This window comes from Poeciliopsis prolifica, unplaced genomic scaffold (genome assembly GCF_027474105.1).
Source record: "Poeciliopsis prolifica strain line A6 unplaced genomic scaffold, Auburn_PproV2 SCAFFOLD005, whole genome shotgun sequence".
Lineage (NCBI taxonomy): Eukaryota > Metazoa > Chordata > Actinopteri > Cyprinodontiformes > Poeciliidae > Poeciliopsis > Poeciliopsis prolifica.
Window position 1 is genome coordinate 15,089,793 of NW_026562380.1, and position 21,359 is coordinate 15,111,151.

Sequence of the window (21,359 nt, forward strand, 5' to 3'; positions counted from 1 at the left end):
TCCGTGGCTGTCCAGTCCGATGATTAATGACCGAAGGGATCCGCTGGTCCACCGCAAACCTCTGCCCCAGTGACACCGGTCCATCTTGCGCCGTATTCTCCAGCACCTGCGGGAGGCGCCGAGCCTTCAGGTGTCAGCTGCAACCCTTCAAACACAATGAGGACGATGGCGTCTTAAACGGACACAAATCAAAACCTTTAGAAGACGGATTTAAATCGATTCTTAGTCGTGTGTCTCCAGTACTGGACCTAATTCTCCTAGAACGTAGGAGAAATGTTCCTACATTCTAGAAAATGTCTTTAAGGGCTTTTGTGTTTGTGTTACACCCAGTGCTTTAAAATAGAACTATAAAGATTGAAATTATTTTGGTAAGTCTGAAAAAATGCTCTTTATTTAAACAGTCGTGTATCAAACAGGTTTTTAACGGTGAGGATATTTGATGTGGGCGATATGGGCCACTGCCAGAGCAGGTTCCTTAATTACTAGCAAATTCTGTGTTATGTTCATAAAACGAGGATTACTAATGAAGATAAAGCTGGTATTTGATCTGCTCCTTTCTCTTTCACTCTAAAATAAAGAGGAATTTTGCTTTCTTCTTTAATGATGGATTCTTTTACATCTTTCACTTGGCCCGTAAAGTGTTATTTTGTTCAATAAGCAGCTAAAAGCTTGATTATTATTCCGACCAAAGCTTCTTCAAATTCTGATCAGTAGGAGTCAGAGATCTTTGTGAATCACAAACGTAATGACTTTATACTCATCTTGAAAGCATAAAGACTTTGGAGTTGACTTTTGAAACACCGGCCTCCGACCTGACCACAACTGGAAACAAAATAAGCAAATACAAGATAGTGCTATGAAATTACGATTTGCAAATGGTCAGTACTGGTTTTCCATGAAAACCCAAATCGGCATTACTCACTGACACTTTGGACATTGTGTCAATAACAAATATCTGCTTGATAACTGAGATTTTAAAAACGATTTAAAACAAAAAAGCAAAGGAAAACAATAAAACAAACACAAATGTAGGCACACAGTAAGCCATATTTAAATCGCCACAGAGGAGGGATTTGCTTCGGTGAACGTTTTTAAATGTTTGACAATAATCTCTGCAGACGGTCCAGCTTTGATGGAGTCTCCCAGTCCAGCGTCTCGGCACGTCGTTTCTCAGAAACGCGCACTTTTAAAAGGACGGCAGGCCATTACGCCCTTTAAAAGGAGAGGCATGGTGAGCAGCCAGGTTATGCTCTTCTATTCTCCGTATTCTTTCTTCAGCGGAGCGGCCGGTGTCAGTAGGAGACAGCAGAACAATGGAGGTGAGCTCTCTGATCTCAGGGCTCCCATTGTGGCTCGTCATATTATTAATGTTCGTCTCTGGGAAAAGTCACGGCCTCTGCCTCGCAGCTCCTGCGTCGCTCTGTCATCTCCGCTCCGCTGGACTTCCTATCTTCTCTCTGTTGTCCTTCATCCACATGTGGCTCTGCATCCTCTGTGTCGGACCGCGCAATAAATCTCCAAGAATTAAACAGCACTAAGGGAAATTTGTGACAATCTCGCAAATCATCTTGAAATGTTTGGGCTTTTGTAGACCGAAGTGAGTCTTTATTGAGCTCAATAACTGTGGGGAAGTAATATTAACTTAAAAAGAACAATCCTGAAAAACTATTTTTCTGCTCTTTCACAGTTCTGCTAACGGGGGGAACATTTTATGAGTATGTCATCTGAATTCCTTTTGAAATACAGCAGGAGGAGCTGCTGTTCATTTATCAGTGCGACCAGGGACTGCCCATGCCTTGCTGTGCTGTGCTCCAGGTCAGGCGTCCTTCACTGAGGACTCAAAGTAATTATTGACCTTATGGGATCGTCCCAAAGCCCACAGGTCAATCACTGCCAAGAGTCAATCATCAAAGGTCATGACATGGCAACGCCATCGTGGAGAAATAGACTCAGGTTGAAAAACACAAAGTGAACCAACAACTTACACAAGCTCATGAACGGCCGCGGCTGAAAATATGAACTGATGACTCTGTGCACAGAAATGAGTGTGATTGTTTTTAAAATGCAAGTTTAAACTAAAATATTTTGCAGTGTGGGGAGAGAATGTTTTAATTTTTTTGTGTCATTTTCATGTATTGAGCTTTACAAATAAAGTTCAGGTTAGTCTTTGAAAAATAAAAATATAAAAAAGTACAAGTTTAGCAGATATGATAGAGATCCCTGCCCTGATAACACATCCATCCCTCTCTGGCCTCCCTACATTGGTTTACAGGTGTGTGTGTGTGTGTGGGGGTGTGTGTGCGTGTGTGTGTGTGTGTGTGTGTGTGTGTGTGTGTGTGTGTGTGTGTGTGTGTTTGTGTGTGCATGGTTGTTTGTGATTTGTGTGTCTCTGTGGTGGACTGGCAACCTGACCCATCAAGCTTCATCATGAAACGCTACAAGAACAAGCAGCACAATCAATGCATAAAAATACTATGTCCAATAATTCAATTGGTTATTTAGGGACAGCCTAATAAAAATATAAATTAATCTTAGAATATTACATCAGAGCAATGAAAAAAGGAAAAAAGAAATGAAATATAAAAAGCCAAAAAAGTGATCTGACAAATTAAATGTTGAAGAAAAATATTCCTGCTCATGTTGCGGTCATCCAACAAAGTTAAGTAATTTAAATCAGAACTAGTGAAACAGAGAAAATACTGTTCTTTACGTAATTTAAGTTGTTGGTAAATAAAGCAATACATTTATTGGTTGAGAAAACATTTGACAGATTCATTGAGAAACAATACAGGTCACCTCATTTTTTAAAAATAAAAAAAAAGGTTTATTGGCTCTAGTGGCCTTTACTTGATAATTAAATGACAGGAAAGTGGGTAACAAGAGAAGGGGAAGACCTGCGCTGCAGCAAAGGTCACCAGGCCGGGAATCGAACCTGCGACGGCCGTGTCGAGAACCCCTGGGCCACCACAGGACATCCCACAGAGTGGCTTTTCGCTTAGGTGTAATAGTAAGATTTTTGTGATGCTGCAGCTTTCAGATGGAAGACCATCAAACATGACAGAAATCCTGCTGTGGTTCCTGCAGCCTCTTGAGTGTGACGCAACTTGGGTAAAAGTTTATCTTTTTTTTTTTTTTTTTTTCCAATTATGGGAAGAGAAGACTGTGAATGTTCTCCACATAAAACTCCCTACCTCAAACTGAAGGTAATTTATGCTGCCCGGGCATTTGTTGCCCACGGAGACTTTGTGACGCGGTCAACAACAACTCTTCCAGAGATGTTTGGGTTTCGTGGGGAATAAAGCGCCCGGTTCCTCCGGTCCAGCTCTATATCACATTCGGCCAGCTTGTTGGTGCCGCTGCGACGGTGAATGGGACGCCAGAGGCCCAGCCACTGGCGGGTGGTCTGACACCAAAAGGTTAAATATGGTTCAGTCGTGCACTCTCTCAAAAGATGTTGCTGTTGGACAAAATAAGTTATGTGGGTTGTAGGTCTTCTCGCAGTCGGGAAATTGACAATACTGCCGCAGCGAGGCAGAGGGCTGTCCTGGAGCTGAACTTCATGGTTGACCATCCTGTGGGGACAAAAAAAAAAAAAAGAGAGAGAGAGAATCCCAAGATCACTTTCATGGGGTGGATTTATTGACGGCTCATCAAAGCCCTGACTAGACGGGAGGTGTAAAATTTTCCAAGCCTCTAAAATTGTTATATGGTTAAATTCAATGAACTCCTGGCAGCTCAAACTATGACAACATATTTGAACTCTATGACATCATGCAATTAAACAAAACAAATAGCTAAAATCCCAACAAAGTACAAGGATTTGGTGCCTCAACGTACATTTACTGCGACTGCGTTACTTGTATAGTCGTAATTATTTTATCATCAAAGCATCATTAACCTGCCACCAACAAAAAAAAAAGCATTTGTTTCTTAATATGTTTTTTTCTTTTTCTTTACCCCTTGTGGATGTAAAGTCTTCATCTGAACAATTATTATAAACTTGTCAATTCTTCACTTGTGATAAAGTTCAATTTTTTCAATGCCCAGTTTAAAATCAGTGGTACCTCTCATTGGTCCTTGAGGAACGCCCAGCATTTCTATGCCTGTTCGGTATGTTATGTACTACAATGGTTTTTTAAACGACCCAATTATTTAATTTGGATGTTTCCAAAGAAAGAAAACCTTGAGGACCAGATAGGGTTTAAATTTCATCCATAGTTACTAAACTGAATCGTCCACAAAGACATTTACATATTAAAATTAAATAAATTTTGATCTTGACCTTGACAGAATTATGTTCAAAGATTAAGTAAACAAAAACCAGATAAAACTCAAAGTTTGCAGCATCGACATACAGTATGTTGCACACTTGGTATGATGGAAATGTTTGGTGTTTCTGAAGTGAGGTTTTGTCAAAGAGTTATAAGCTGTTAATAATATTCCAGGAATGTGTCCCCAGTCAGTGAAAATCCAGATTAGTTGGTCGATGAGACTTGTGCAAGAGGGCCCAAAACCAACACAAACCACCTTAAAATGATACAAGTCTTAGGGTGCTGTGGTGGCATAGAGGTGGCAGTCGCAGGTTCAATTCCCAGCCTGGTGACCCAGGAATTGAACCAGGTCAATTTTCTGTGGTGATCATCACCACAGAAAAGTAATGATCACTAAAATAAAGTTAAATTGCTGAATGGTTGTACTTTTCTACTTCCCAAGTAAATTATGACTGGCTTCAGCGTAAATAATCACCCAACGCAAACATGATGATGATTAAAACGGACATAAAACACGGTTCCTTTGAACCACTCTGACATTTATCTTGACCCCTGTTGGACTAGCTGTTGGCTTCAGTCTCTGGGAACAACGACTCTGGATTCATAGCAAAAGAAACATTGAATATACCTCAGACATCCAAACTGAGTAAAGCCCCACCTCTATGTTACAGACTGTTACAAGCCCAGTGGAATCTGTTAACTTTGCAAATAAACAGCTTGATTTAGTCTTTGTGTTGTATTTGTGGGAAACAGAACATAACGTCTTTGACAAATAACTGATGACTCGGGAGGGATTGTACATTCTTTAAATACTACTCTAGTCTACACACGGTAAAATAATCCGAAAATAAAGGTGCAATTAAAAGGTTGGACTTGCAGAGAAGAGGTGTGTGTGTGTGTGTGTGTGTGTGTGTGTGTGTGTGTGTGTATGTGTGTGTGTGTGTGTGTGTGTGTGTGTGTGTGTGTGTGTGTGTGTGTGTGTGTGTGTGTTTGTGCAGAATGGTTCACAGGATGGGAAGGATCTTCAAAGTCTGGGGAAGGGGTCTCTTGCCCCCTACTGCAGCCTTGTTCACATGAGAATCAATCTGGTCCCAGTGTTTGATGTGAACTGCAAATAAAAGAAACGCAACAAAGAGGGACAGCGGGAAGATTTGGAAAGATGGGGAACAAACAGACAGAAAGATTAATGGGACACGCAAATAAAATTTGGAAGGTTATGAGGAGTGCCAGAGGTCAAATTTTACTACTTGGTTAGAGTTTAAGAAAAAAAAGAGAGACTGGGGTGATAATATTGGTGAGAATCCAAACAGGGACGATCAAACCAGCTGATTGACAGAAACATGTAGGCAGACTGAAGAAGTGTCAGTCTGACACAACCCATCAGTCAGAGAGACATCAGAGGTTCAAAGCCAGCATGGTGGACCCTGATGCAGCGTCTCCTCACGCAGTGTCCCCCGTGACGCCAGGAACTCAGATTATCATCACAATACAAACTGCCTTATCATCACCATCACCATTATCATGAAAAATGAAAATCAGATGGAGCTTGCCGCAAAGCTTTCAGAAAAAGGACTTGTCCGTTTAAATCGCTATCTGTCTTGCCAGTGACGGCTTTCGCCCTAGCTCGTCTTTCCCCCTCATGGACTTGTGTAGGAATGTTGTTTTATTTGTTCTCACCTGAATAAGACACCATCGGACTACATGGGGACAATGAGAGTCGAAGAGAGATGATTTTTTTTTTTTTAATCTTTTCTTGTTTTTATCTCATCTAAAACGGGCTCCAGCAATGTTGTTCTTTCTGCTAATTAAGATGTTAGAGAGAGGGGCTGGTCTGACAGGGCCCTGCTTGGCAGGGAGGCAAAGAGTCAATGGTCTGGAGCTGAACAGGAGACATTTATGGGCTGCCTTGAGCCTTTGTCTCACCCCCCCCACACCGCCACCGCCACGGATCTTTTCAGGCCGGCTGCCTCTGTCTCGGTGACCTGTACAATGGGAAGAATGACACACCGAGATCTCAGAGTTGACCACAAAGGGCAGTCCCGCCGAACGAAGATTTCACGGCACTGAGGCGAATCCGGACGCTGCCAAGATTCCACGGATGGTTATCACTTCTTCTCGGCTACTCCGTCCCTCTGCGAACGTTTCCCTACATGAAGACGGAACAATGTAGTTATGCACTCACTGGCCGTTTTAGTATGTGCACTAAGACAATTGTTTGTTGACACAGATCAGTTAGTCACATGGCAATGACTGACTGACTGCATTTAGGCATCTCGACATGGTGAAGATGACTTACGGAAGTTCAAACTGAAGGAGGGAGAAAGTGTGTTCACACCTGAAAGTCCAGTAGACTTGGTTCAATTTGGGACCAAAATTGGAACATTTGTTACATTTTCAGTTCACTTTCACTCTTCACTGTCAAATGATGCAAACCCTGTGGAAAACCTGCTTAACCCTAACCCTAACCATTGCAGAAAACAGCATTAAATCCTAAGGAGAAAACACTGAGTGCAATTTCCTATTTCACAAAATGTAACAAAAACTGGAGTGGCATCAGAGTTTAGCTGATGTAGAATTTCGCTGTTATTTTTGGGAAAAGGGCACACGCCATTTCTAGGCTAGCGCTAGATTCACAAGTTTGGTTTAGTTGTATTTACCCAGAATCCCTTGTGCTACAGTCTGTTTGTTGCTTTTGGCAGCGGTCTCCGGTCCGCTTGACGTTCACATACGCATTCAAACCATTTCAGCTGAATGTATATTTATGGGTGGGCCAGAGTTTTAATTTTTTGGTCCACATCAAAAGCACACTTTCACCTCCCCAAATGAACCAGACTTTCAAGGCAAACGGACAAGAGTTCAACTAAAGTGGATTAAACAGAGCTGTTGTGAATGCGCCCTAAGTGACTTTGGATGTGGCATAGTGAGCATTTCAGATACTGTTGATCTTCTGAGATTTTTATGCCTAAACATCTCTCAGGTTTATAGAAAATAAGCCAACAAAGGCAACAAAATGCAGCCGACAAGTCTGAAGGAACTGTGTGATGGAAAAATGTCAATCTTTTGTATACCTTCCTGAATTTATGGCATGAAAAATTAAAGCAAGTCTGAAAGAAAAATTTTCAGACTCGCTAACTAACTGTGTATTTTCAAGTATTACCTCAAAAGCAGCACATCCAAGACAAGGTCACACCACATCTCCTGTTAAAGGTAACACAGAATGAATTAGAAAATACAGACCAGCATCAAGTCTGAAAAAGTTAACAGTAAAATATATCTTTCCAGAAGGGATTTCTCTTTTGCAGCAAGTGTTTGAGCCACCTGTCTTGTTACAGAAGCTTCAAATCACCCCAGCAGGTTAAACAGGTGAGACGGAGGCAAAGCTCTGCATGGGCAGCTTGCAGAACATCCCTGTGCATGGGTTATACACATTCCTTCTGTGATTGCATGTGTTTTATGTGTGTATTTGAGCAGAATCCAGTCCATTTGATGGTCATCCAAGCATCTCAGTGTGTCAACTTGGACATAGAGCCCGGCTCTTTTTCTCTCTTCAAGTCACTCAGCTCTGTTGCTGGCTCGAAGATTAAACTGCGTTCTGCTCAGGAAGACTTTTTCTTTCTTTCTTTAAATCGAAGCTTTCGGTCGACTTAAAACAAATCATTTCCATGTCAACACCACCTGTTCCTGTCTTATCTGCTTGCCAGTTTCGGCTCCTTTAGTAACGGCCATGTGTTGTCGTAATGCAACTCCATTTACCACAAAGTGTTGAACAGCACTTTCAGACGAGCCCGCGCCTCGCACAACAAAGCGGCCCAATTATAGAGCCATTTATGTGTTTGTCAGGGGCTTCAAATGGGCACTGGTTTCTCAGGGTAGACATATTGGCGAGGTCAGGCGCAGCATCTAAAAAGGCAGCTTTATTACAAAACAACCCGTCCCTCTCTTAGATGAACACCCAAGAAGAAAAAGAAAAAAAAAAAGACCCACAAAAAATCGGAAGAAATAAAAAAATGACAACTTTGTTCTTTACAACGGTTTGGCTCAGGCTGTCTGTCTGGCTGCTCTGCGGAGCGCAGCAGCATGTGTTTCAGGGATTGTTCTGGAAGGGGGAGAGCAGAAACAGCGGGGAGCAGAAGACAAACAGGCAATTCGTGACTCATTAAACGCTGCTACTGTGGCCAGCACGGCGTAGGGGTGTGAGGACCACGTTCCAACCGGGCGATAAATCCCACCCCCCAGCACCAGCTGGAGCAAGCATCTGCCTGCCGCACGCCGCACAACGCCTCGCCGCCGATTACCAGCAACAAGCCACATCCCTGTGGCCGGCCGCCGCCGCCATTTTCAGAAGCCCTTACATAAGCCGCCTGATTGGCTCACATGGGACCTTCAGGTCCACCGACCTGACTGGATTGTTGAAGCAATCCCTTTGACGATGGAGGAGCAAGAATGCCTTTCTGCTGTGTAGGCGGTGCACAAAATAGCCACTTGTTATCATCTGTCTCACTTTCAGGCTACGAAGTGAAGTCCAGAGCACACTCTTAATGGCTTCCCAACCCATTAGCTGTTACTACCGATTAAGTGAAAGCCGCGCGAAACGCCAACAAGCATGCTGAGGAGGAGAACTGGGACAGTGACTTGCAAAAGAGGGTTTACCCCACTTGAATATTTTCACATTTTCTCACTCTATAACCACTAACCTCAGAGTGTTTTATTGGGATTTTATGTGATGGATAAAACAAGATCTAATGCATGATAGTCAGGTGTAAACAAAACGATGAATAGTTTTATATTTTCACATAAAAACGTCGACGCGCTAAAATAAATTCAAGTATGACCAATTGCCTTCAGAAGCCGCCTAATTAGAAAAACAAACAGGATCGACCGCGGTGTGATTTAATCTCAGCATAAATTCAGGCGCTCCATGAAGGCCTCAACAGCAGCATGAAGACAAAGAAACCCTGCAGACAAGTCAGGGAGGAAGTTGTCTACCGCACACAGTGATAAAAACAACATCCCAATCTCTGAGCAGCTCCAGGATCACAGTTCAATCCAGTCATCCAGAAACGAAGAGTGTGGTACAACTGCAATCTGACGAGCTGGGCGAGGAGAATGTAGGGATCCACCGCCATATGCCACATTGGCTAAATAACAATATGTTTTCTGACTAATTGTTATTCCCTTCATGCAGATGTCAATAGTTACTGGTGAACATTTTGTTTAGTTTAGTCGTTCGGTTTTAAACAAAACTCATCTATCAATTGACGTCCATAATTTGATGTCACAATATGAATCCTGTGAAAGGCACAGACAAGACACAAAGTGCTTAGTTTCCCTTTTTCTTTTGCTTTTTCTCCAATTTTATTATCCAAACAACAACAGGCTTTTAAAAGTATCCGTTCTGCTAGTGGAAGTTTTTCATTGAAGAACTCTCCATTAGACCGTCTGTCTCAGCAAGAAGAAACACAGATCAGACCAGAATATTAAAACAGTCGTGCTAAAGCACAAAGACATCATTAATCGACAATAACTTATGGACGCAAGGTAATTAAAAGCCTCCCTCAACTGGAAAAGCTCAATATCAGCACAACTTTGCAACGCTTTAAAAGTTTGGTCCCAGTAGAATTTAATGAGCTGCTAACTGCCTAATTAAATGCTGAGAGCAGATAAAAGCATGAAATATAGATAAGCTGGAAATGCTGCCTATGGCTTTGTGGTCCTTGTAGAGAAAGACTGTGATGTCTCCTGAAGCCAAAATCAGCACAACCACAGAGCAGCGCGTCACCCTTGTCCCAGCTGTGAATGTTTAAATAAATAAGAGACGCTAAGCAAGCTGAATCACCCTCCGATGGAACAACGTGTTTAAAAAAGTCCAACTATGAGCAAAAAGCTGGCGTGGATGTGCCGCTCCAGAAGCCCGCGCCACTTTCTGGGACTGAGGGATTGGGGAGGTAATGGTGCTCGCGGCGTGACAGAAGGGGCCTCTCCTCGGCAGCGGTAGCCGGGGTTGTAATTCTGACTTTTTTGAGGTCTTTACGAGTCCCTCTCCTCGTTTCGCTGGAATATGAAAACATCAGCATATGGCTGCTGACAGCACCGAGGCTAAGGAGTCAATTTCCCCTACGTAACATTGGGACAGCGGTGACATTCGCTTTCACTACTGCCCCCCTGGCTCAGGCAGGAAGACAGGCCGAGGCCGAGACAGAGAGGAGACAGATGGTGAGCTGTGCAAGGACACAGTACCTCAGATGGAAAGAAGGAGTGAGACTGACATGGTTTGCCTGTATTTTTTTTTTTTTTTTTTGCAACAGTAGGTCTTCACTGCCACTCTGTTCACTGAGTTTCATGTGGCTACCAGGAGCAGAAAATCTGTCCGTCAGCTGCCAAAGGTTCCAGCTCTGCTCCGTTCCTCTGAGCGCCCTTAAAAACCTGCTGTTTCACACCCATGAATTACACAGTTTATGGCAATGGCTGGAATGGGCACTTTCTGGGCACTGTGCATATGCGCGCCTCTATTTCTGCACGGATACGAGGGTTGCCTGTGGCAGATGGGAAGCAATATGGCACACCTCTGCCCGGACAGATGTGTCACGGCGCATCACAGCGAGCCAGAAGAGAGACGGAAAAAGCTCAAGAACATCTGGACCCGGGCGGCAGCCTTCGCCCCCCTACCAACAAGCAAGCTTTTCTGAGGTGCCGAGAACCAGAACAGAGAGAAGGGGACGCGGGCTCGTTAGACGACTCTTGTGCCACATCGTTAACTCCGGCGCTGTCATGACTGACAGACGAGGTGTCCCACCTCCCTCAGTGAGTGCCGTCAATCACTGCTCCGTGGAGCGCCTCACTGAGGCCGGCCCCTACATGGGCCTGTCATGGCCTGCTGCACAGCAGAACATTCCCACCACTCGGGGGGCAGCCAGGATGGGAAACAGGGAATTCTGCGAGGGCCAACCGGGGGAGTGTGCAATGACGAGACGAGATCAGCGACAGAAGGATCTCTGATTATATTTGGGGCGAAAATGAAGTGAGAGGTTCTTGAAACTGCTGTCGTTTCATATTTAAAATAGATAATTTAATATCTAATGAAGGAATCTTTATTTTCGACGACACCTTTTGTTTGCTTTCTATGAAAGCTCCCAAAATGAGGCATTGCTCATTTCAAACAGGAATAAATTCCACTTAATTATTAGAATGCCTTCTATATTATGTTTACTTCTCCAGTTTTGACACCCAATATATTTAGGATCAGAATCAGGAGCGTGAGTTCCAGCTTTAATGCCACATAATATATAGTGGATTTACAATCAGATTCACACAAACGTTGTTCACATGAAAAGAGTTATGTGAAACAATCCCTGTTTGCCCTTTCCAGAAAAGTTCTTTAGAAACTGTAAAATTTCTAGAAATGTCTTCCTTACGTTATTCCTAAGAAAATAAATTAGGACTTTAATGGTATACAATGATATACAATATGTGATGACATTATGATGTCATCACATATCATTAAAATGGCCCATGATTTGTCCTATTCAGGATATAAAATGTTCTATGTAAAATCCTCCCATATGTACCATATAGGAGGATTTAACATTTAACATGGGAGAATTTAATATGGGACAATTGGGCTGTTCTGGGCTGATGACGTTCAAGAAGCATCCGGGCTCTTTGCTCGTCATCTTCGTTTGTCTTCCCACTTTTCTGTCTGAGCCCTTTCAAATAAAGGCCACTGGAGCCATTAAAACTTAGAAAAACGGATTTATCAAATCGTGCATATGTTGCAAATCAAGCAAAAAGAACTGAGTAACTTTTGCTCCTTTGTTCGTTTAGTAATTGTACCGTAGAAAAGCAGAGCGGAGTTTGTCCATGGACAAACTCCTCTCGGAAAGCGCCAGTCAAAGCATGCAAATTTCATGACGTTTCAATGATCAAATGTCCAATCATAAAAAAACCTATCCATTCATTATTTCCTTTCACTCACACATTCACGCACTAAGGACAGTTCAGAAGGAGGAATACTTACCTTACCGCAATGTTTTAGAGTGTGGGGGAAACCGGAGCACCCGGAGGAAACCCACGCAAGCACAGGGAGTAACATGCAAACTCCATACATTCTGAAGGTCCTGAGCTGGTCTCGAACCCGGAACCTTCCGACTGCAAGGCATCAGGCTACGTGCTGTGCCACCGTGCTGCCCAGTATATTGCAGAGCTTCTGTTAATATATCTTTATAGCTTTTGACGTCACCGCCGTTCTTGGCTGACGTAGTAGAAGAAGCATCCATCCGGGGTCTTTCCTCGTCATCATCCGGGTCTTTTCACATTACTTCGGTTGACAACAACAGCACGTGTGTTGCCCATGAATGCAGTCGCCCTCACTTAGCGAATTAAAAGCAGCTTTCTATCACTTCCATCTGGTTACAGCGTCACTTTGTTTCACTGACACCAACACCACCGTGGAACTAAATACAACATGAACTAAAGTGACATGGTGTCACGAACACAATATGGACATAAAACATATAAACATACCTCGCTGGCTGACCCTTCCTCTGGAGTTACAAATTAGGTTATTAAATCAATTTTTAAACCTCAATGACCTTTCTACAGTCACTTGCTAAAGGTACGCTAACATATCGCAAGCGTCTCTGGTTACCTAGCAACATGCTGGATTCCACTTCCTATTTTGACCTTTCAGAATAAGAGTCGTGCTAAAATATATAAAGAATACAAAATAAAACATGTAAACTAAAACTATGGCAGTGAAAGCAGCATTTATGTGATGGATAAATGCAGAATGGTTGAAATCTACTTTTCACTAAACTCCTTAACAGTCACCTGGCAAAAAAACTGATAAAGAGGCTCTGTGGAAGGAGTTTCCCTCGTTAACTGAGAATTTATGAGGAATAATTTTACTACTAAGTTGGTCCTTCAAAAAGAAAGAAAAAAAATAAAAAAAATTAATGGATTAAAAAAGATCTTAGGTGGGCTGGACAAACAACTGGACAATTATGATAAGATAAAAGTGTAGAAGACGTCAGTACGCATGCGTGTTTGGATAGAGAAAAACGGACCAATTCATGGATGGACAAATAAATGAATGGATGGAGAGACAACGAAACTGGATATATTCTATGATGGATGTACATTTTAGACCACAGTAAATAAAGTCTTGAAATACAGATATTACTTTACCGTTCATTAAGTGCAAAAAAAAAAACATCAATAGTCATTTAATACAAAGTTTCTCTGCAGAACATATGCAAAAAAGCAGATCCAAGTCCTTAAAGACTGTCATATATTTCCAAACTAAGATATTCTTAACAAGACTTAAATTTTTATAAAACCAGAACGCAAGGATTCCAGAATATCTGGAACATATTTTCATGAATTGAGGAAGAGATAAAACTATATTTGCAGTGTGACAGGTAAAGCCTTAAACGATTCTAACAGTAACTAACTATTCACAAATTTTCAGATTTGTTTTTTAACCGCTTTAACCACCTGCTACCACCTGCTGACTGTTCGCTCAGCTCCCCTTAAAGTTTCTACCAGGCGGGTTGGAAATCCTCCCAAATGTCTAAAGTTAAATTCCATGTTAAATATTCCCAAAGGCCCTGTATTAAATGAGACAGAAATCATAAATTCAAAATTTATAATTTTGAATCACAATTAATCAAAATTAATTGAAATCATAAATTCGCTGCTGATAAATTTATGATTTCACTGAAATTTTAAGCAAGAATTACAACCAAAACGTGAAATAAAAGCATAACAGGGTTCACAAAACATATATTTACAGGTATCCATTTTTCACCTGGTTACATAGTATTCTTGAAAAAGTTAGGATATAAAATACTATAAAAAATGTATTTTCTTTATTTAAGCCAACTAGTTAAACTACCTCACAGTGATGAGGTTTCAAAACTTATCAAAAGACCTCCATTCATTTGTTCAACTTTGTATTTATGCAATTGGCAGATACTTTTGCATGAGTCAATTTACACATGAGGATGTAGCAATGTAGTAAGAAACCAATGAAAATTCACCAAATATTCTAGACTCAAATATGCAATGTCTGTAAAGGATTAAATTGCTGATGAGAGCAGATCAGAGATAATTTTAGGATTCAGAAATAGAAATAACACACGACTTGCAGTGAACCCCAAGTATTTGTAGAGTTGTGGACCACAACCGCAATCATCAACAAGGAATTATCACTTTCAAACAGTCAGTACACAGCTGAGGTATTTTCAGCAGATATTACAGCACAGAAAAGTCATAAATACACGGTTGACTTAAAAAACCAGATCAGTTTGAATTTTCACATCACTTTAAATACATTTGAGCCTTTGTGACATTTCCTGAATCTGAATTTGGAAAATGTCAAAACTTGTAGGTTTTCTTTGTTTTTGTCAGAAACTTCCCCTCCTGTCAAGCCCGTGAGGTGCTGTTCAACTGATGATGTTCAGTTCAAACTGCACCATAATAATAATAATAATAATAATAATGATAATAATGATAATGATAATAATAATACGCTGAAGCAGGCAGCAAAGCTCAATTAAACAATCCCGGAACAATTTCACAGCAGAGCAGTCAACAGGTAATTAATTGACTTTCTTCAGTGAATATTAAGCCTGAAAATTAGCAATGATTTGGTTTTGGTGGAAACAGACAGCACTGTGGCGGAAACCAGATAGAAAACTCAAATCTATCTATTACTGTTTGATTTTGTCCTATCGCTCTCAAAGGATTTCCAAAAGCGGTGTTACTTGAACATTAATGATGCAGCCCAATGCAGATCCTCTCATACAAAGTGGATCATTAACTGTGAGTCAAATCTTTCAAAAAGCTGTCAGAAAGAGTGAAGCCTCTACTGCCTACTGCATAGAAAAGTAAGAGCAGAATGTATCATAAAATATATTTCTTCTCAGAATCACAGCACTGACATTTCAATTGAAAATTGAAATGGGTAACTATCGCATTTGAAAGGTTAATATGGATTCTAAATATCTGATCAAAGTTTGAGGGGAAGCTGAATAAAGAGGTAATTCAAAGGGAGGAAAGACTTTCTTTTATCCATGCCAGATTCTGACACCCATCATCCTCGTTTAAATGCACGAGGATGCTGTTTTAAATCATTAAAACAACTATTTAATTTGTTCCATGTATTTACCTGCATCATAAACGAACAGTTTCATCACAACTTTATTGATGCTGCATTTTCAGAGCGCTCTCTGTGAAACAAAGATCATTTCAGCTCCATGTAATGTCAAGAATGAAGCCCCCGCCTGATCTGGTCATCACAGAACCACTGCCTTCGGCCATGTGCACGTTCATTGAAAAAATCTGGAGTCAATATTAATGAAGGATCATATGAAAAACTTACAAAAAAAAAACTGTGCTGCAAAATACAAATAACCAGCACAATATTATTTATTTATTTCATCCAGTAAAATAAATAAAAGCATGTTTTATCCTTTTATTTATGCATCAGAAAAAATGTACATGAATCTCTCAGGTAGTGTCTGATGCATTTGCAAAAAAATGATCTGCAACAATAAAAAATGATTTGTGATAAGAGAAGCTGCAAATATCTTATCCAGACACTATAAAGAATCATTGAGCAATTCATGATCTCACTGAGATTTTTTAATAGCCTGAAAAACATTTCATGCGATCAATGTGGCAATGAATACGAACACACTGGTGCGATGAGGCCTTAGTTTAGTCAAGTCAAACTTGTTTTGACTTGACTGTTTTCCACTGAAACAGCTTAAAACTCGCATTTTACATGGAAAAAGTCTCAGTATGTTTGAATGTCGAACATCTGGCATACAAAGCTTTGTATGTTTTCATGCAAACTAGATTTGTCAGAGGGAAAAACTGAACTTTGAAATACAAATAATTGGAAAATGCATCAATAAAACTAAGCTAATGATTCATTTTAATGAAGTAAGAAAGGAGGTCAACGAGTCATTTAAGGCTGCTGTTCAGTGGAACTGGGGAGCGACGGTGTCCTTTTACGCTGCTTTCAGCTGAACCACAAAACATTTATTTTTAATTATTTTAAAGACCACAGACTGGCTCCCTTTGCAGCCTTTTTCACTTACAATTAGGCAACAACATTTTCATCTGACGAAAAGGGAAATGGAGATGTGAATGAAGACGTGGGGCATCCGAGCAGCATCTTCATTCAACCCAGTCAGAGCCACTTAAACGTCATTACTAAACTTTAAGCAACCTGAATGTTAGATGTTATGTAAGGCTTTCAATTGAAGTGTCGGTCCTTTCGGTTGTCCTGAGCTTTTGAAGACGTCCCTGTGTGATCTGTGCACATTAAACAGTGGGAAAACTGACTGGGAGTCTTCTCTCCTTCCTTTCTCCAGCCCTCCTTCAGGTTCCCTCGGCTCTTTGAATAATTAGTGATGTGTGTCAATATTGTGGCCCATAGTAACCATATGGTGGGTGCAGGCAGACAGGCCATTGTCGCGAGCTGTGAAATATTGTGTATCCCTGCGAGGGCTGGAGCCAGCAGAGGCAGGAAGTGTTGTCGGGACTGACAGGGACATTGTGCGCCTGAATGGGCGAGTCCTCCGTGGCAGGGAGCGCCACGGACCCAGACAGAAAGTCTTGACCCTGGCGAGAAAGGCTGATTAGGCATGGTGCTGCAGGCCGCTCCTTCATCCACCCCCGCCTCTCCTCCACCGCTTCCCCCCGCTGGACGCTGCTGGGCTGAGGCAACAAGGCCACTTAACTCAGCGCCGCCTTTTCAGCGCGCACATTAAAACACTCATATATTCATGTCAAGGGTGGAGAGGAGAGACCAAGACGGGGACTGGGACCGTCCAAGAGAGTCCACTCTGAAGTGATCTGTGGGAATGCTTTTTGTTGTTGTTGGGTGTATTTTTCACAGCCTCCCAACCTTTAAAGAGAAATGTAATGAGTGTGCTAAGGAGACAGCAGATTGGGAATGATGCTTTTTTTTTTTTTGTTTACAACTGCTGCATGTCGCCAAAGTGTAATCACACAAACACATTAGTCCAGATGTAAGAGAAGGAGGCCAGCATTCATTTTTTGTCATTAACAAGCTGTGTGCTGCAGTCCCCGAATTAAAAAGCCTTAAAATGGCACCAGAAAAAAAAAAAAAACAAAGAATCTGATGAATATCACACAGTTAACTCTGCAAACATTTAATTTTTAATTTCAGGATACACTTCTGTTTCTAATTTGAACACTATGAAATAAACTTTTTATTTGGTTTGAATTTAAAAAAGCAATCCATTGAAAGTGGATGTCATTTTAGATAAAACTGGATAATAAATTGTGTTTGGAAGTCAAAACTAACTATCTATTTCATGCATATTGAAGGAACTAAACTTCTTTCTTGGCAAACAATCTGGACAGCTTGAGGCAAAGGAGCAACTTCATCTGCTTGAGTTTTTACTTCTACCGATTTGGCTGACATCTTTTTTTTGCCCCCCCCCTCCTCCTCCTGCCCCCTTCTCGTCTCTTTCGCTCCTTTCATTCCATCAGCCTTTCCACTCTCTGCCAATTATCTCTCTGTAACTCTGTCACACTTTGTAGTGTCATAAAGGCAGCTCAAACTGCTGCCCGGCCCACCTTTATTCCCCCGATAAAGCGCGACAATTAAGGTTCATGTCTCTTTGCTCAGGGCCTTTGAGGAAACACAAAGCTGAACTGGGAAAGGAAAAAGGAAGCGGTGATTTAGCAGACATCTCTCTGCCAGCTGAGGAGCGCGGGCGTGAAGACGCAAAACAAATTTGATCGCATTAAGCCGAGGCCGGAGAAACTCTTCACGACACAAACTCAAAAGGTCACTTGAACTTTAACCTTTTGAATTGGAATCTTACCTTTGCTTGGATGTTTTTTTTTCCCTCACTTACAGGTAAAAATCATTATTTAGAAGACTGATCTACAGAGAAAAGCAATGCGCATTTGGGTATTTTTCTGCCTTCCTTTAATGTCTCATTACATTTTCTTAACTTAAATTATATTTTGTTTTTTTTTATATGAAGCATTCAGGTTTTGCACAAATAAATTCAATAAAATTTTGTTTTTGGTAAGTGCACAGCAGAATTTAGTCAAATATGGGCCACTTTGTGCCTTACGCCCCGCCCAAGAGAGAAAAACAAACTTCCATGCAAATCATACAACATTAACAGGTAGGTCTGCACATTTGCAGGTACAAACTGAGGGAAAGCGTCTGGCGGTTGATTCCATGTTGGTCCCAAAAACATTATCATTTTAAAATATTTCATGCATGCAAAATGAGCCCATGACTTTAATATGAGATCCAATGTTTGAAAAACATAAGCAGTATACAGAAAATACTATTTTTCAGCTGGAGCCATCCTCCCAAACCTCGCTGCTCTGGGCTACTGCCTAAACCTTTTTCAAAGTCTGGCCTAATCCTGGTGAACCACCTGCTATTTCCCGCCTTTCTAATAATGAAAGATAAAAAGGTTTAAAACAAAACAAAACAAAACAAAATTTTTTTTTAGGGCACATTCTTAAATGAAATGGAGTTGTAAAATCATTAATCTGACCTGTAGTAAGATTTTAGATCAGTTAAACCAGAACCGAAATGAATGCAGTTTGGACCTGCAGCAGAAAAGAGATGATACAACATGCATCACTGGGATCATTAAGCACTGCAGGGCTTTTCAGTCATTAGATCGGTGACGGTCAAGAGTGTGCACTCGTTTCCTCATTTAAACACTAATATTTGTGTTAATGTAATGTTCAATGGTCACTTTATCTGGGCAGATAAAGATAAATGCAGTAGCTGCAGCCGGTCAGTAGCTGACCGGCTGCAGCTACTGTGTGACACTATCGTATCAGAATGCTGCCATTGACTCAGAAACACATGGTGGCAGCTTCTGATCAAAGCATCGTCTTTGACTTTCACCGGATCCTGAGCTGGTTTATGTTTTTTTCCTGGATTTTATTCCCAGAACATCATTTCAACATGTAACAACCCAGTAAAAATGGGATGTATGAATAAAGACCAGAATTCCAACTAGAGAGCACAAAATAGTAATAAAAAAAACACATCTCAAGTTTGTACCTGATTGCTGAGTGCAATTTAGTCAAAGTAAAAAAAAAAAAAAAAAAGGTTTTCTACTTACCGGGGCCTGAAAGTTAAAAATGAAAGAAAAGTCTTGAAAGAACAGGCAATCGTGTTCACAGAGAGAGCATTTCAATTTCTGCTGATGACAATTAAAGCAGAGATAATTACTGAGCGAACGCTAAAACATGTAAAACAAACAAATGAAAAAAAAAAAAATAGAGGAACATTTAAAAAACACAGCATGAGTCCCTGCAGAAATGTCCAACGTGCCATTTTTCTTTTTATTGAGCTTACCTCCCCGCCCCTTTATGCTAGGACTCCAGGGGGTAAGCTGAAAATGTGACTAGTCAGTGAACGCAAATTGAAACGTGTGAAGGAAAGCAGAAGACACAACGTTGTTAAAATCCATCTTCGGTCTGTGGAGGATTCAGGCACGCAACCTGTTATTATGCAGCATCTTTTCAGCAGAGATGATCGGAGGAGGTGTAAACACAAACTTTTCCGCTTTAACTTTCACAAATTGATTCAGGAGCAGACAGGAATGACTTAAATACAAAGTTTATTCAACTCACTCCGACGGATTCTGTCGCTGCTTATACCATACAGCTAAATGAAACATAATTAAGAAGAAAAATACTCTTTTTATATTTTCAATGGACCCCAGACAAACTGCCCGTACGTGTCAGGGTCACCAAAGACAAACAAGCAGTCAGTCCTAAGGGACACTAGAGAGTCATCAATCCAACACGTATGAGGGAGGGAAAGGAAGCCAGAGAAACCAAAGAAAAGTCACAAATCGGAGGAGACAGCATCAAATATCCAAACTGGAGAGCCTTACAGCTGTGAAGAAAACCACTCTACTGTACAGTATATCACGAAAAATGAATTAGTCTCCTAAATGACTCCCTCCAAAGTGATTCAGATCCTAAATTGTGTGTTAAACAGTTTGGATGTTTTTGCAGCACTAAGGTACTAAGGTAAGGTAATGAGGTGTGAAGTTCAGACTCAGGATACAGGTGACTTCAAACTTAACATGACTGCTGGTGCCGGGATGTTAATGCACGATCACCTCTCAGGTTTATAGATATTGGTGTAAAGGAAAGTGTAAATATCCAGAAATATCCAGCAGTTCTGTGCATCCATGCTATTTCCACTGACCAGGTTCTTCTCTTTATGACCAGACGGTACCCGTCTTCTGACGGTTGTAAAACTAATACTGCACCATGCAATGTTTAGATGAAACTGGTTTCTTAAACTGCACTCCAACAGACCTAAATCTACCTGGTCACCCTTTTGGATGTGGCCTATATGAGCGATTTGCTCAGCACATCTGCTACTGACCGGCTGCAGCTACTGTGTGACACTATCATATCAATATGGACCACAAAAAACAAAAACAAAGGTATAGAAAACAAAAGTGGGTCCATACCTGACACTAGCAAGATGTACCTACACAAATGGCCGGTTGGTGTAGCCCTATCACATGTCATTTAACATTTTTTATTTTACCCGATATAAAACATAAACATGCACTTAAAATGTTTAGTATTTTGCAGGGGAAGATGATGCTTTTTATGTTTTAATGATCTCTTACGGCTGTGACAGGTACCAAACCGACCTGAGTTGGCACAGATCTTTGATCCAGCAGCATCACGCTGTGCCGCCTCTTCGCTATATCAGACTTGTTTTCCCGTCTCATCAGAGGTCATTTGGAAGTGGGTGTGCTTTATGATCCTGGAAAAAACAACAACAAACAAACAAGAAAAGCAAGAGAAAAAAAATGCTTCAAAAATTGGCAAATTATTACAGGAAGGTTTTCCTGATGCATGAAATGTAGATTTGCATTAGATGACCTAATTTTTATTACACTTGTTTCTATCGCATTAAGGAAAGATTCCTGAATAATAGCTAATTGGAGCAGTGACGACATGAGAAAAGCTCTGAGACCCGGCTCGGGTCTTTTCTGTAGCCGCTTCCTCCGAGGTGAACCGCGTTTTCCCAGT

At 41.1% G+C, this 21,359-nt stretch overlaps 1 long non-coding RNA gene across 2 annotated transcripts; it reads right to left on the reverse strand.

The window, feature by feature from the left end:
- Nucleotides 1-2,860: 2,860 nt before the first annotated feature.
- LOC129359854 (uncharacterized) lies at nt 2,861-12,900 on the reverse strand. 2 transcript variants are annotated; one of them, XR_008605958.1, is made up of 4 exons: nt 12,792-12,900; nt 7,429-7,469; nt 6,279-6,417; nt 2,861-3,572 (listed from the first exon to the last, which is right to left on the reverse strand). It is a non-coding gene; the product is annotated as an uncharacterized LOC129359854 (long non-coding RNA). The 2 variants fall into 2 exon arrangements; XR_008605957.1 differs by lacking the exon at nt 2,861-3,572 and having other exon boundaries at nt 6,039-6,417.
- Between the last annotated feature and the right edge of the window lie 8,459 nt (nt 12,901-21,359).